Here is a 14,404-nt window from a genome sequence, read left to right as displayed (position 1 = left end):
TGGTTCAAAGTGTCAATATGGCTTTTATGGTGGATGAAAGTTCGGTAATCCTTATGCTAAAAACTCTGTAGTGAATAATTGTCGAATCCGTGATGCATGTAGCTTTTTCAGAACACGGAATTTCACGATGACGTGTTCTATGTAAATTGTATGTCTATTGGGTAGAACCTGCTCCGAGAGGATTTTTCTGCGAAAACTGCATGATTTAAAAACTGACATTAAGATAAATCAACTAAATCAGAAAAAATTTTCTATGTATAAATAGGCATTGTAAGGTGGATGAAAGTTCGGTAATACACATGTTCACAACTCATTAAAGAATGTTTGTCGAATCCGTGATGCATGTAACGTGTTCAGAACACGGAATGTCACGGTGAGTGAAACTAGGTAAATTACATATCTTTTGGTTAGAACTCGCTCCAAGAGCATTTTCCTGCCAAATCTGCCTTTTTCAAACCTGGCATTTAAACTAACCTGTGAAATCTTAGAAAAGTCATCAAAGTGACAGTAAGCCATGTATGGTGGATGAAAGTGCTGTAATCCACTTGCTAACAACTCTGTAGTGAATATTTTTGAATCTGAGATGCATGTAGCGTGTACGGAACACAGAATTTCATGGTGTGCGAATCCATGTAAATTAAATATCTATTGTTTTGAACCCGCTCCAAGAGGTTTTTGCCGTGAAATCTGCCTCAGTCCCGAAACTGGCATTTAGAAAGCTCTGTGAAATCAGAGAAAATTCTTCTCAGAATCAATATGCCTTGTATTGTGATGAAAGACCTGTAATCCACATGCAAACAACTCTGTAGTGTATTTTTGTCGAATCCTAACTGCATGTAGCGTGTGCGAAACACGGAATTTCACAGTGGGAGAATCTATGTAATTAACATATCTATTGGGTTGAACACGCTCCAAAAGTTTTTTCCTTAGGAGACTGCCTGATTTTTGACACTGCTATTAGGAAAAAGCTGCAAAATCAGGGTTAATGTTTCTAGGTGTAAATATGCCTTGTATGGTGGATGAAAGTTCTGTAATACACATGTACACAACTCAATATAATTGTTCCTCAAATCCGTGACGTATGTAGTGTGTTCGGAACACGGAATGACACGTTGAAGGAAACTATGTAAATTACATTACTATTCGTGAGATCACACCCCAGGAGCATTTTACTGTAAAATCTACCTCTGTTTGGAAACTGGTGTTATGAAAACACTGCAAAATCTGAGCAAATGTTTTAAGGTGACAATATGTCTTCAAAGGTTTATTAAAGATGTTTAATTCACATTCTAACAACTCAGCAGTGAATATGTGTTGAATCCATGGTTCATGTAACTTTTTCGGAAAACGGGATATTACGGTGACGGTATCTATGAAAATGGGATGTCTATTGGATCGAACATGCAGCAAGAGAATTTTTCTGCGAAAACTGCCTGATTTTCGTAACTGACGTTAGGAAAAACCTGCGAAATCTAAGTAAATATTTCTAGGTGTAAAAATCCCTTGAATTGTGGTTGAAACATCGGTAATCCACACGCTCACGGTCATTAAATATTGTTTGTCGAAGCCGTGATTAATGAAACATTTTCGGAACACGGAATGTCCCGGTGAGTGAAACTCGGAAAATAACAATTCTACTGGATAGAACTGGCTTGAATTAAATTTTTCAGCGAAAATTTCATGATTTTCGAAACTGGATGTTAGGAAAAACTTGCAAAATAAGAATAACAACTTCTAGGTGTAAATATGCCTTGTATGGTGGATGAAAGTTCGGTTATCCACATGCTCACAATCATTAAAGAGTGTTTGTCGAATTCGTGATGCATGTAACGTGTTCGGATTACGGAATGTCATATTGAAGGAAACAATGTAAATTACATGTCTATTGGGTAGAACTCGCTTGAAGAGAATTTTTAGCGAAATGTGCCTCATTTTCAAAACTGCCATTAGGAGGAACCTGTGAAATCTGAGAAAATGCTTCTAAGTGTCAATTTGCCTAGAATGGTGAATGAAAGTCCTGTAATCCACATGTTAATAACAGTGTAGTAATTATTTTTCAAGCCGTGATTCATGTAGCGCTTTTGGAAAACGTAATATCACCGTAATGAAACAATGTAAATTACAATTCTCTTGGGTAGAACTTGGTAGAATAGAATTTTTCAGCGAAAATTTCATGATTATCGAATCTGAAGTTTGGAGAAAGCTTCAAAATGAGAGTAAATATTTCTAGGTTTAAATATGCCTTTATGTTGGAAGAAAGTTCGGTAATCCACATTTTCACAACATATTAAAGAATTTTTTCCTATCAGTGATGCATATACCGTGTTCGGAACGTGGAAATTCACGGTGACTGAAACAATGTTAATTACTTCTCTTTTGGGTAGAACTCTCTCCAAGAGAATTTTTCTGTGAAAACTGCTTCATTTTTGAAACTGGCGTTTGGAAAACGCAGCAAAATCTGAGAAAATACTTCTAAGTATCAATATTCAATCTATTGTGATGAAAATTTGGTAATCCACATGCTAACAAATCTATAGTGAGTATTTTTTGAATCCATTGTGCATGTAGCATGTTCGGAACACGGAATTTCATGGCCAGGGAGTTAATGTAAATTACATTTCTCTTGGTTAGTAATCACTCCAACAGGTTTTTCCTGAGAAATCTGCCTGATTTTTGAAACTGGGGTTAGTAAAACTCTGCGAACTCAGATGAATATATTCTCGGTGTACATATGCCTTGTAGAGTGGATGAAAGTTCGGTAATCCGCTTGCTAACCACTCTGTAGTCATTATTTTTCGAATCTGAGATACATGAAGTGTGTTCGGAACACAGAATATCACGGAGAGCGAATCTATGTAAAATACATGTCTCTTGGTTAAAACTCGCTCCAAGATCTTTTTCTGCGAATTCTGCCTCATTTTCAAACCTGGCATTAGGAAAAACTTTCGAAATATGAGAAAATGCATCAAAGTGTCAATATGGCTTTTATGGTGGATGAAAGTACGGTAATACTTATGCTAACAACTCTGTAGTGAATATTTGTCGAATCCGTGATGCATGTAGCTTTTTCAGAACACGGAATTTCACGATGATGGGTTCTATGTAAATTGCATGTCTATTGGGTAGAACCTGCTCCAAGAGGATTTTTCTGCGAAAACTGCATGATTTAAAAACTGACATTAAGATAAATCAACTAAATCAGAAAAAATTTTCTATGTATAAATAGGCATTGTAAGGTGGATGAAAGTTCGGTATTCCACATGCTCACACCCATTAGAGAATATTTGTCGAAATAGTGATGCATGTAAAGTGTACGGAATACAGAGTGCCATATTTAAGGAAACAATGTAAATTACATGTCTAATGGGTAGAACTCACTTGAAGAGAATTTTTCTGCGAAATGTGCCTCATGTTCAAAACAGCCATTAGGAGGAACCAGTGAAATCTGAGAAAATGCTTCTAAGTGTCAATATGACTTGAATGGTGAATGAAAGTCTGGTAATCCACATGTTAATAACAGTGTAGTAATTATTTTTCAAACGGAGATTCATGTAGCGATTTTGGAAAACTGAATTTCAACATAATGAAACAATGTAAATTACAATTCTATCAGGTAGAACATGCTAGAATAGAATTTTTCTGCGATAATTGCATGATTATCGAATCTGAAGATTGGTGAAAGCTTCAAAATGAGTGTAAATATTTCTAGGTGTAAATATGCCTTTATGTTGGAAGAAAGTTCGGTAATCCACATTTTTACAAAACATTAATGAATCTTTTTCTAATCCGTGATGCATATACCGTGTTTGGAACGTGGAATTTCACGGTGACTGAAACAATGTAAATTAATTCTCTATTGGGTAGAACTCGCACGAAGAGAATTTTTCTGCAAAAATGCTTCATTTTTGAAACTAGCGTTTAGAAAACGCTGCAAAATCTGAGAAAATTCATCTAAGTATCAATATTGAATCTATTGTGTTGAAAGTTCTGTAATCCACATACTAACAAATTTGTAGTGAATAATTGTCGAATCCATTATGCATGTATCATGTTTGGAACAGGGAATTTCATGGCCAGGGAGTTTATGTAAATTACATTTCTCTTGGATATAAATCACTCCAAGGGCTTTATCCTGAGATATCAGCCTGAATTTTGAAACTGGCAATAGGAAAACACTGCGAACTCAAATGAATGGATCCTCGGTGTAAATATGCCTTGTAGGGTGGATGAAAGTTCGGTAATCCACATGCTAACAACTCTGTAGTGAGTATTTGTCGAATCCGAGATACATGAAGTTTGTGCAGAACACATAATATCACGGAATGCGAATCTATGTAAAATACATGTCTCTTGGTTACAACTCGCTCCAAGAGTTTTTCTGCGAATTCTGCCTCATTTTCAAAACTGGCATTAGGAAAAACTTTCGAAATATGAGAAAATGCTTCAAAGTGTCAATATGGCTTTTATGGTGGATGAAAGTTCGGTAATCCTTACGCTAACAACTCTGTAGTGAATATTTGTCGAAACCGTGATGCATGTAGCTTTTTCGGAACACGGAATTTCATGATGACGTGTTCTATGTAAATTGCTTGTCTATTGGGTAGAACTCACTCCAAGATTATTTTGCTGCGAAAACTGCATAATTTAAAAACTGACATTAGGAGAAATATACTAAATCAGAAAAAACTTTCTATGTACAAATAGGCATTGTAAGGTGGATGAAAGTTCGGTAATACACATGTTCACAACTCATTAAAGAATGTTTCTCGAATCCGTGATGCATGTAACGTGTTCAGAACATGGAATGTCACGGTGAGTGAAACTAGGAAAGTTACATATCTTTTGGTTAGTACTCGCTCCAAGAGAATTTTCCTGCCAAATCTGCCTCATTATCAAACCTGGCATTAAAACTAACCTGTGAAATCTGAGAAAAGTCTTCAAAGTGTCAATAAGCCATGTATGGTGGATAAAAGTGCTGAAATCCACTTGCTAAAACTCTTTAGTGAATATTTTTCGAAACTGAGATGCATGTAGTGTGTTCGGAACACGGAATTTCACGGTGAACAAATCCATGTAAATTACATATCTATTGTTTGAATACGCTCCAAGAGGTTTTGGCCATGAAATCTGCCTCAGATTCGAAACTGGCATTTGGAAAGCTCTGTGAAATCAGAAAAAATGCTTCTAAGCATCAATATGCCTTGTATTGTGATGAAAGTCCTGTAATCCACATGCAAACAAATCTGTAGGATATATTGTTCGAATCCTATCTGCATGTAGCGTGTTCGAAACACGGAATTTCACATCGTGAGAATCTATGTAATTTACATATCTATTGGGTAGAACACGCTCCAACAGTTTTTTCCTTAGGAAACAGCCTGAGTATTGAAACTGCTCTTAGGAAATAGCTGCAAACTCAGAGTTAATGTTTCTATGTGTAAATATGCCTTGTATGGTGGATGAAAGTTCTGTAATACACATGTACACAACTCATTAAAAATGTTTCTCAAATCCGTGATGAATGTAGTGTGTTTGGATCACGGAATGTCACATTGAAGGAAACTATGTAAATAACATATCTATTGGTGAGAACCCGCTCCAGGAGCATTTTACTGTAAAATCTACCTCTGTTTGTAAACTGGTGTTATGAAAACGCTGCAAAATCTGAGCAAATGCTTTGAGGTGACAATATGTCTTCAATGGGTTTTTAAAGATGTGTAATTCACTTTCTAAGAACTCAGCAGTGAATATTTGTTGAATCCATGGTGCATGTACCTTTTTCAGAACACAGAATGTTACGGTGACGGTATCTGTGAAAATGGGATGTCTATTGGATCGAATATGCAGCAAGAGGATTTTTCTGCGAAAACTGCCTTATTTTCGTAACTGACGTTAGGAGAACCACGTGAAACCTGAGAAAATGCTTCTAAGTGTCAATATGCCTTTAATGGTGAATGAAAGTCCGGTAATCTACATGTTAATAACAGTGTAGTAATGATTATTCAAACCGTGATTCATATAGCGCTTTTGGAAAATGGAATTTCACCATAATGAAACAATGTAAATTACAATTCTACTGGGTAGAACTAGCTAGAATAGAATTTTTCTGCGAAAATTGCATGATTATCGAATCTGAAGTTTGGAGAAAGCTTCAAAATGAGAGTAAATATTTCTAGGTGTAAATATGCCTTTATGTTGGAAGAAAGTTCGGTAACCCACATTTACACAACATGTTAAAGAATCTTTTTCTAATCCGTGATGCATATACCGTGTTCGTTACGTGGAATTTCACGGTGACTGAAAGAATATAAATTACTTCTCTATTGGGTAGAACTTGCTCCAAGAGATTTTTTCGGCGAAGACTGCTTCATTTTTGAAAGTGGCGTTAGGAAAACGCTGTAAAATCTAAGAAAATACTTCTAATTATCAATATTCAATCTATTATGTTGAAAGTTCCCTAATCCAAATGCTAACAAATCTGTAGTTAATATATGTCAAATTAATTATGCATGTAGCATGTTCGGAACACGGAATTTCATGGCCTGTGAGTTTATTTAAATTACATTTCCCTTGGTTAGAAATCACTCCAACAGATTTTTCCTGAGAAATCTGCCTGATTTTTGAAACTGGAGTTAGGAAAACGCTGCAAACACAAATGAATAAATTCTCGGTGTATTTATGCCTTGTAGGGTGGATGAAAGTTTGGTAATCCGCATGCTAACAACTCTGTAGTGAATATTTGTTGAATCCGAGATATATGAAGTGTGTTCAGAACACAGAATATCACAGTGAGCGAATCTATGTAAAATAATTATCTCTTGGGTAGAACTCGTTCCATGAGATTTTTTCTGCGAATTCTGCCTCATTTACAAAACTGGCATTAGGAAAAACTTTAGAAATATGAGAAAATGCTACAAAGTGGCAATATGGCTGTTATGGTGGTTGAAAGTTTGGTAATCCTTATGCTAATAACTCTGTAGTGAATATTTGTCGAATCTGTGATGCATGTAGCTTTTTGGGAACACGGAATTTCACGATGACGTGTTCTATGTAAATTGCATGTCTATTGGGTAGAACTCACTCCAAGATTATTTTTCTGCGAAAACTGCATGATTTAAAAACTGACATTAGGAGAAATCTACTAAATCAGAAATAACTTTCTATGTATAAATTTGCATTGTAAGGTGGATGAAAGTTCGGTAATACACATGTTCACAACTCATTAAAGAATGTTTCTCGAATCAATGATGCATGTAATGTGTTCAGAACACGGAATGTCACGGTGAGTGTAACTAGGTAAATTACATATCTTTTGGTTAGAACTCGCTCCAAGAGCATTTTCCTGCCAAATCTGCCTCATTTATAACCTGGCATTAAAACTAACCTGTGAAATCTGAGAAAAGTCTTCAAAATGTGTGTAAGCCATGTATGGTGGGTGAAAGTGTTGTAATCCACTTCCTAACAACTCTGTAGTGAATATTTTTCGAATCCGAGATGCAGGTAGCATGTTCGAAACACGGAAATTCACGGTGAGCGATTCCATGTAAATTACATGTCTATTGTTTTGAACCCACTCCAAGAGGTTTTTGCCGTGAAATCTGCCTCAGTTTCGAAACTGTCGTTTGGAAATCTCTGTGAAATCAGAGAAAATGCTTCTAAGCATCTATATGCCTTGTATTGTGATGAAAACCATATAATCCACATCAAAACAACTCTGTAGTGTATATTTGTCGAATCCTATCTGCATGTAGCGTGTTCGAAACACGGAATTTCACAGCGGGAGAATCTATGTAATTTACATATCTATTGGTTAGAACACGCTCCAAAAGTGTTTTCCTTAGGAAACTGCCTGATTTTTGACACTGCTATTAGGATAAAGCTGCAAACTCAGAGTTAATATTTCTAGGTGTATATATGCCTTGTATGGTGAATGAAATTTCTGTAAAACACATGTACACAACTCATTAAAAATGTTTCTCAAATCCGTGATGTATGTAGTGTGTTCGGAACACGGAATGCCACAGTGAAGGAAACTATGTAAATTACATATCTATTGGTGAGAAACCGCTCCAGGAGCATTTTACTGTAAAATTTACCTCTGTTTGGAAACTGGTGTTATGAAAACGCTGCAAAATCTGAGCAATTGATTTAAGGTGACAATATATATTCAATGGTTTTTTAAAGATGTATAACTCAGTTTCCAACAACTCAGCAGTTAATATTTGTTGAATCCATGGTGCATGTAACTTTTTCGGAACACGGAATGTTCCGGTGACTGTATGTATGAAAAAGGGATGTCTATTGGATCGAACATGCAGCAAGAGAATTTTTCTGCGAAAACTGCCTGATTTTCGTAACTGATGTTAGGAAAAACCTGTGAAATCTAAGTAAATATTTCTATGTCTAAATATACCTTGTATTGTGGTTGAAACCTCGGTAATCCACATGCTCACGGTCATTAAATAATGTTTGTCGAAGCCGTGATTAATGTAACGTTTTCGGAACACAGAATGTCTCGCTGAGTGAAACTCGGAAAATAACAATTCTACTGGCTAGAACTCGCTTGAATTGAATTTTTCTGTGAAAATTTCATGATTTCCGAAACTGGATGTTAGGAAAAACCTGCGAAATCAGAATAATTACTTCTAGGTGTAAATATCCTTGTATGGTGGATGAAAGTTCGGTTATCCACATGCTTACACTCATTAAAGAGTGTTTGTCGAATTCGTGATGCATGTAACGTGTTCGGATTACGGAATGTCATATTGAAGGAACAAAGTTAATTGCATATCTACTGAGTGGAAGTCGCTTCAACAGACTTTTTCTGTGATATCTGCCTCATTTTGAAAACTGGCATTAGGAAAAACCTGAGAAGACTGAGAAAATGATTCTAAGTGTGAATATGCCTTGAATGGTGAATGAAAGTCCGGTAATCCACATGTTATAAACAATGAAGTGAATATTTTTCGTAACCGTGATTTATATTGCGTGTTCGGAACACGAAATTATACCGTAATGAAACAATTTAAATTACAATTCTACTGGGTAGAACTAGCTAGAATAGAATTTTTCTGCGAAAATTGCATGATTATCGAATCTGAAGTTTGGAGAAAGCTTCAAAATGAGAGTAAATATTTCTAGGTGTAAATATGCCTTTATGTTGACAGACAGTTCGGTAATCCACATTTTCACAAAATATAAAAGAATCATTTTCTAATCCATGGTGCATGTAACTTGTTTGGAACGTGGAATTTCACGGTGACTGAAACAATGTAAACTGCTTCTCTATTTGGTAGAGCTCGCTCTAAGAGAAGTTTTCTGTGAAAACTGCATCATTTTTGAAACTGGCGTTTGGAAAACACAGCAAAATCTGAGAAAATACTTCTAAGTATCAATATTCAATCTATTGTGATGAAAGTTCGGTAATCCACATGCTAACAAATCTGTAGAGAATATTTGTCGAATCCATTATGCATGTAGCATGTTCGGAACACGGAATTTCATGGCCAGGGATTTTATGTAAATTACATTTCTCTTGGTTAGAAATCACTCCAAGAGATTTTTCCTGAGAAATCTCCCTGATTTTCGAAACTGGCATTAGGAAAACACTGCGAACTCATATGAATAGATTCTCGGTGTACATATGCCTTGTAGGGTGGATGAAAGTTCGGTAATCTGCATGCTAACAACTCTTTAGTGAATATTTGTCGAATCCGAGATACATGAAGCGTGTTTGGGACACAGAATATCACGGTGAGCGAATCTATGTAAAATACATGTCACTTGGTTAGAACTCGCTCCAAGAGCTTTTCCTGCGAATTCTGCCTCATTTTCAAAACTGGCATTAGGAAAAACTTTCGAAATATGAGAAAATGCTTCAAAGTGTCAATATGGCTTTTATGGTGGATGAAAGTACGGTAATCCTTATGCTAACAACTCTGTAGTGAATATTTGTCGAATCCGTGATGCATGTAGCTTTTTCGGAACACGGAATTTCACGATGACGGGTTCTATGTAAATTGCATGTCTATTGGGTAGAACTCGCTCCAAGAGGATTTTTCTGCGAAAACTGCATGATTTAAAAACTGACATTAGGGGAAATCTACTAAATGAGAAAAAACTTTCTATGTATAAATATGCATTGTAAGGTAAATGAAAGTTCGGTAATACACATGTTCACAACTCATTAAAGAATGTTTGTCAAATCCGTGATGCATGTAACGTGTTCAGAACACGGAATGTCACGGTGAGTGAAACTAGGTATACTACATATCTTTTGGTTAGAACTCGCACCAAAAGCATTTTCCTGCCAAATCTGCCTCATTTTCAAACCTGGCATTTAAACTAACCAGTGAAATCTGAGAAAAGTCTTCAAAGTGTCAGTAAGGCATGTATGGTGGATGAAAGTGCTGTAATCCACTTGCTAACAACTCTGAAGTGAATATTTTTCGAATCCGAGATGCATGTAGCGTGTTCAGAACACAGAATTTCACGGTGAGCGAATCCATGTAAATTACATGTGTATGGTTTTGAACACGCTCCAAGAGGTTTTTGCCGTGAAATCTGCCTCAGTTTCGAAACTGGCGTTTGGAAAGCTCTGTGAAATCAGAGAAAATGCTTCTAAGCATCAATATGCCTTGTATTGTGATGAAAGTCCTGTAATCCACATGCAAACAACCATTTAGTGTATTTTGTCGAATCATATCTGCATGTAGAGTGTGCGAAACACGAAATTTCACAGCGGGAGTATCAATGTAATTTACATATCTATTGGGTAGAACACGCTCCAACAGTTTTTTCCTTAGGAAACTGCCTGATTTTTGAAACTGCTATTAGGAAAAAGCTGCAAACTCAGAGTTAATGTTTCTAGGTGTAAATATGCCTTGTATGGTGGATGAAAGTTCTGTAATACACATGTACACAACTCATTAAAAATGTTTCTCAAATCCGTGATGTATGTAGTGTATTCAGAACACGGAATGTCACGTTGATGGAAACTATGTAAATTACATATCTATTGGTGAGAAACCACTATAGCAGCATTTTACTGTAAAATCTACCTCTGTTTGGACACTGGTGTTATGAAAACACTGCAAAAAATGAGCCAAACTTTAAGGTGACAATATGTCTTCAATGGTTTATTAAAGATGTGTAATTCACATTCTAACAACTCAGGAGTGAATATTTGTTGAATCCATGCTGCATGTACGTTTTTCGGAACACGGGATGTTACGGTGACAGTATCTATGAAAATGGGATGTCTATTGGATCGAACATGCAGCAACAGAATTTTTCTGCAAAAACTGCCTGATTTTCGTAACTGACGTTAGGAAAAATCTGCGAAATCTAAGTAAATATTTCTAGGTATAAATATGCCTTGTATTGTGGTTGAAACATCGGTAATCCACATGCTCACGGTCATTAAATAATGTTTGTCAAAGCCGTTATTAATGTAACGTTTTTGGAACACGGAATGTGTCGGTGAGTGAAACTCGGAAAATAACAATTCTACTGGATAGAACTCGCTTGAATTGAATTTTTCTGCGAAAATTTCATGATTTTCGGAAATGGATGTTAGGGAAAACCTGCGATATCAGAATAACTACATCTAGGGATAAATATGCCTTGTATGGTGAATGAAATTGTGGTAATCCAGATGCTCACACTCATTAGAGAATGTTTGTCGAATTCGTGATGCATGTAACGTGTACGGAATACAGAGTGTCATATTGAAGGAAACAATGTAAATTACATGTCTATTGGGTAGAACTCGCTTGAAGAGAATTTTTCTGCGAAATGTGCCTCATTTTCAAAACTGCCATTAGGAGAACCCTGTGAAATCTGAGAAAATGCTTCTAAGTGTCAATATGCCTTGAATGGTGAATGAAAGTCCGGTAATCCACATGTTAATAAGAGTGTAGTAATTATTTTTCAAACCGTGATTCATGTAGCGCTTTTTGAAAAGGAATTTCACCGTAATGAAACAATTTAAATTAGAATTCTATTGCGTAGAACTAGCTAGAATAGAATTTTTCGGTGAAAATTGCATGATTATCGAATCTGAAGTTTGGAGAAAGCTTCAAAATGAGAGTAAATATTTCTAGGTGTAAATATGCCTTTATGATGAAAGACAGTTCGGTAATCCACATTTTCACAGCACATTAAAGAATCATTTTCTAATCCATGGTGCATGTAACTTGTTTGGAACGTGGAATTTCACGGTGACTGAAACAATGTAAACTACTTCTCTATTTGGTAGAACTCGCTCTAAGAGAAGTTTTCTGTGAAAACTGCATCATTTTTGAAACTGGCGTTTGGAAAACACAACAAAATCTGAGAAAATACTTCTAAGTATCAATATTCAATCTATTGTGATGAAAGTTCGGTAATCCACATGCTAACAAATCTGTAGTGAATATTTGTCGAATCCATTATGCATGTAGCATGTTCGGAACACGGAATTTCATGGCCAGGGATTTTATGTAAATTACATTTCTCTTGGTTAGAAATCACTCCAAGAGATTTTTCCTGAGAAATCTGCCTGATTTTCGAAACTGGCATTAGGAAAACACTGCGAACTCAGATGAATAGATTCTCGGTGTACATATGCCTTGTAGGGTGGATGAAAGTTCGGTAATCTGCATGCTAACAACTCTGTATTGTATATTTGTCGAATCCAAGATACATGAAGTGTGTACCGAACACAGAATATCACGGTGAGCGAATGTATGTAAAATACAGGTCACTTGAGTAGAACTCGCTCCAAGAGCTTTTTCTGTGAATTCTGCCTCATTTTCAAAACTGGAATTAGGAAAAACTTTTGAAATATGAGAAAATGATTCAAAGTGTCAATATGGCTTTTATGGTGGATGAAAGTACGGTAATCCTTATGCTAACAACTCTGTAGTGAATATTTTTCGAATCCATGATGCATGTAGCTTTTTCAGGAAACGGAAATTCACGATGACAGGTTCTATGTAAATTGCAAGTCTATTGGGTAGAACTCGCTCCAAGAGGATTTTTCTGCGAAAACTGCATGATTTAAAAACTGACATTAGGGGAAATCTACTAAATCAGAAAAAACTTTCTATGTATAAATATGCATTGTAAGGTGGATGAAAGTTCTTTAATACACATGTTCACAACTCATTAAAGAATGTTTGTCGAATCCGTGATGCATGTAACGTGTTCAGAACACGGAATGTCACGTTGATGGAAACTATGTAAATTACATATCTATTGGTGAGAAACCACTCTAGCAGCATTTTACTGTAAAATCTACCTCTGTTTGGAAACTGGTGTTATGAAAACAATGCAAAACCTGAGCCAAATTTTAAGGTGACAATATGTCTTCAGTGGTTTATTAAAGATGTGTAATTCACATTCTAACAACTCAGGAGTGAATATTTCTTGAATCCATGGTGCATGTACCTCTTTCGGAACACGGGATGTTACGGTGAGAGTATCTATGAAAATGGGATGTCTATTGGATCGAACATGCAGCAACAGAATTTTTCTGCGAAAACTGCTTGATTTTCGTAACTGACGTTAGGAAAAATCTGCGAAATCTAAGTTAATATTTCTAGGTGTATATATGCCTTGTATTGTGGTTGAAACATTGGTAATCCACATGCTCACGGTCATTAAATAATTTTTGTCGAATCCATGATTAATGTAACGTTTTTGGAACACGGAATGTGTCGGTGAGTGAAACTCGGAAAATAACAATTCTACTGGATAGAACTGGCTTGAATTGGATTTTTCTGCGAAAATTTCATGATTTTCGGAAATGGATGTTAGGGAAAACCTGCGAAATCAGAATAACTACATCTAGGGATAAATATGCCTTGTATGGTGAATGAAATTGTGGTAATCCAGATGCTCACACTCATTCGAGAATGTTTGTCGAATTCGTGATGCATGTAACTTGTACGGAATACAGAGTGTCATATTGAAGGAAACAATGTAAATTACATGTCTATTGGGTAGAACTCGCTTGAAGAGAATTTTTCTGCGAAATGTGCCTCATTTTCAAAACTGCCATTAGGAGAACCCTGTGAAATCTGAGAAAATGCTTCTAACTGAAAACATGCCTTGAATGGTGAATGAAAGTCCGGTAATCCACATGTTAATAAGAGTGTAGTAATTATTTTTTAACCGTGATTCATGTAGCGCTTTTTGAAATGGAATTTCACTGTAATGAAACAATTTAAATTAAAATTCTATTGCGTAGGACTAGCTAGAATAGAATTTTTCGGTGAAAATTGCATGATTATCGAATCTGAAGTTTGGAGAAAGCTTCAAAATGAGAGTAAATATTTCTAGGTTTAAATATGCCTTTATGATGAAAGACAGTCCGGTAATCCACATTTTCACAACATATTAAAGAATCATTTTCTAATCC

The sequence above is a fragment of the Camelus dromedarius genome, unplaced genomic scaffold (assembly GCF_036321535.1).
Source record: "Camelus dromedarius isolate mCamDro1 unplaced genomic scaffold, mCamDro1.pat HAP1_SCAFFOLD_178, whole genome shotgun sequence".
NCBI classification, from domain to species: Eukaryota; Metazoa; Chordata; class Mammalia; order Artiodactyla; family Camelidae; genus Camelus; species Camelus dromedarius.
The sequence above is the reverse complement of the archived record's forward strand: the minus strand, read 5'-3'. Positions refer to the sequence as shown.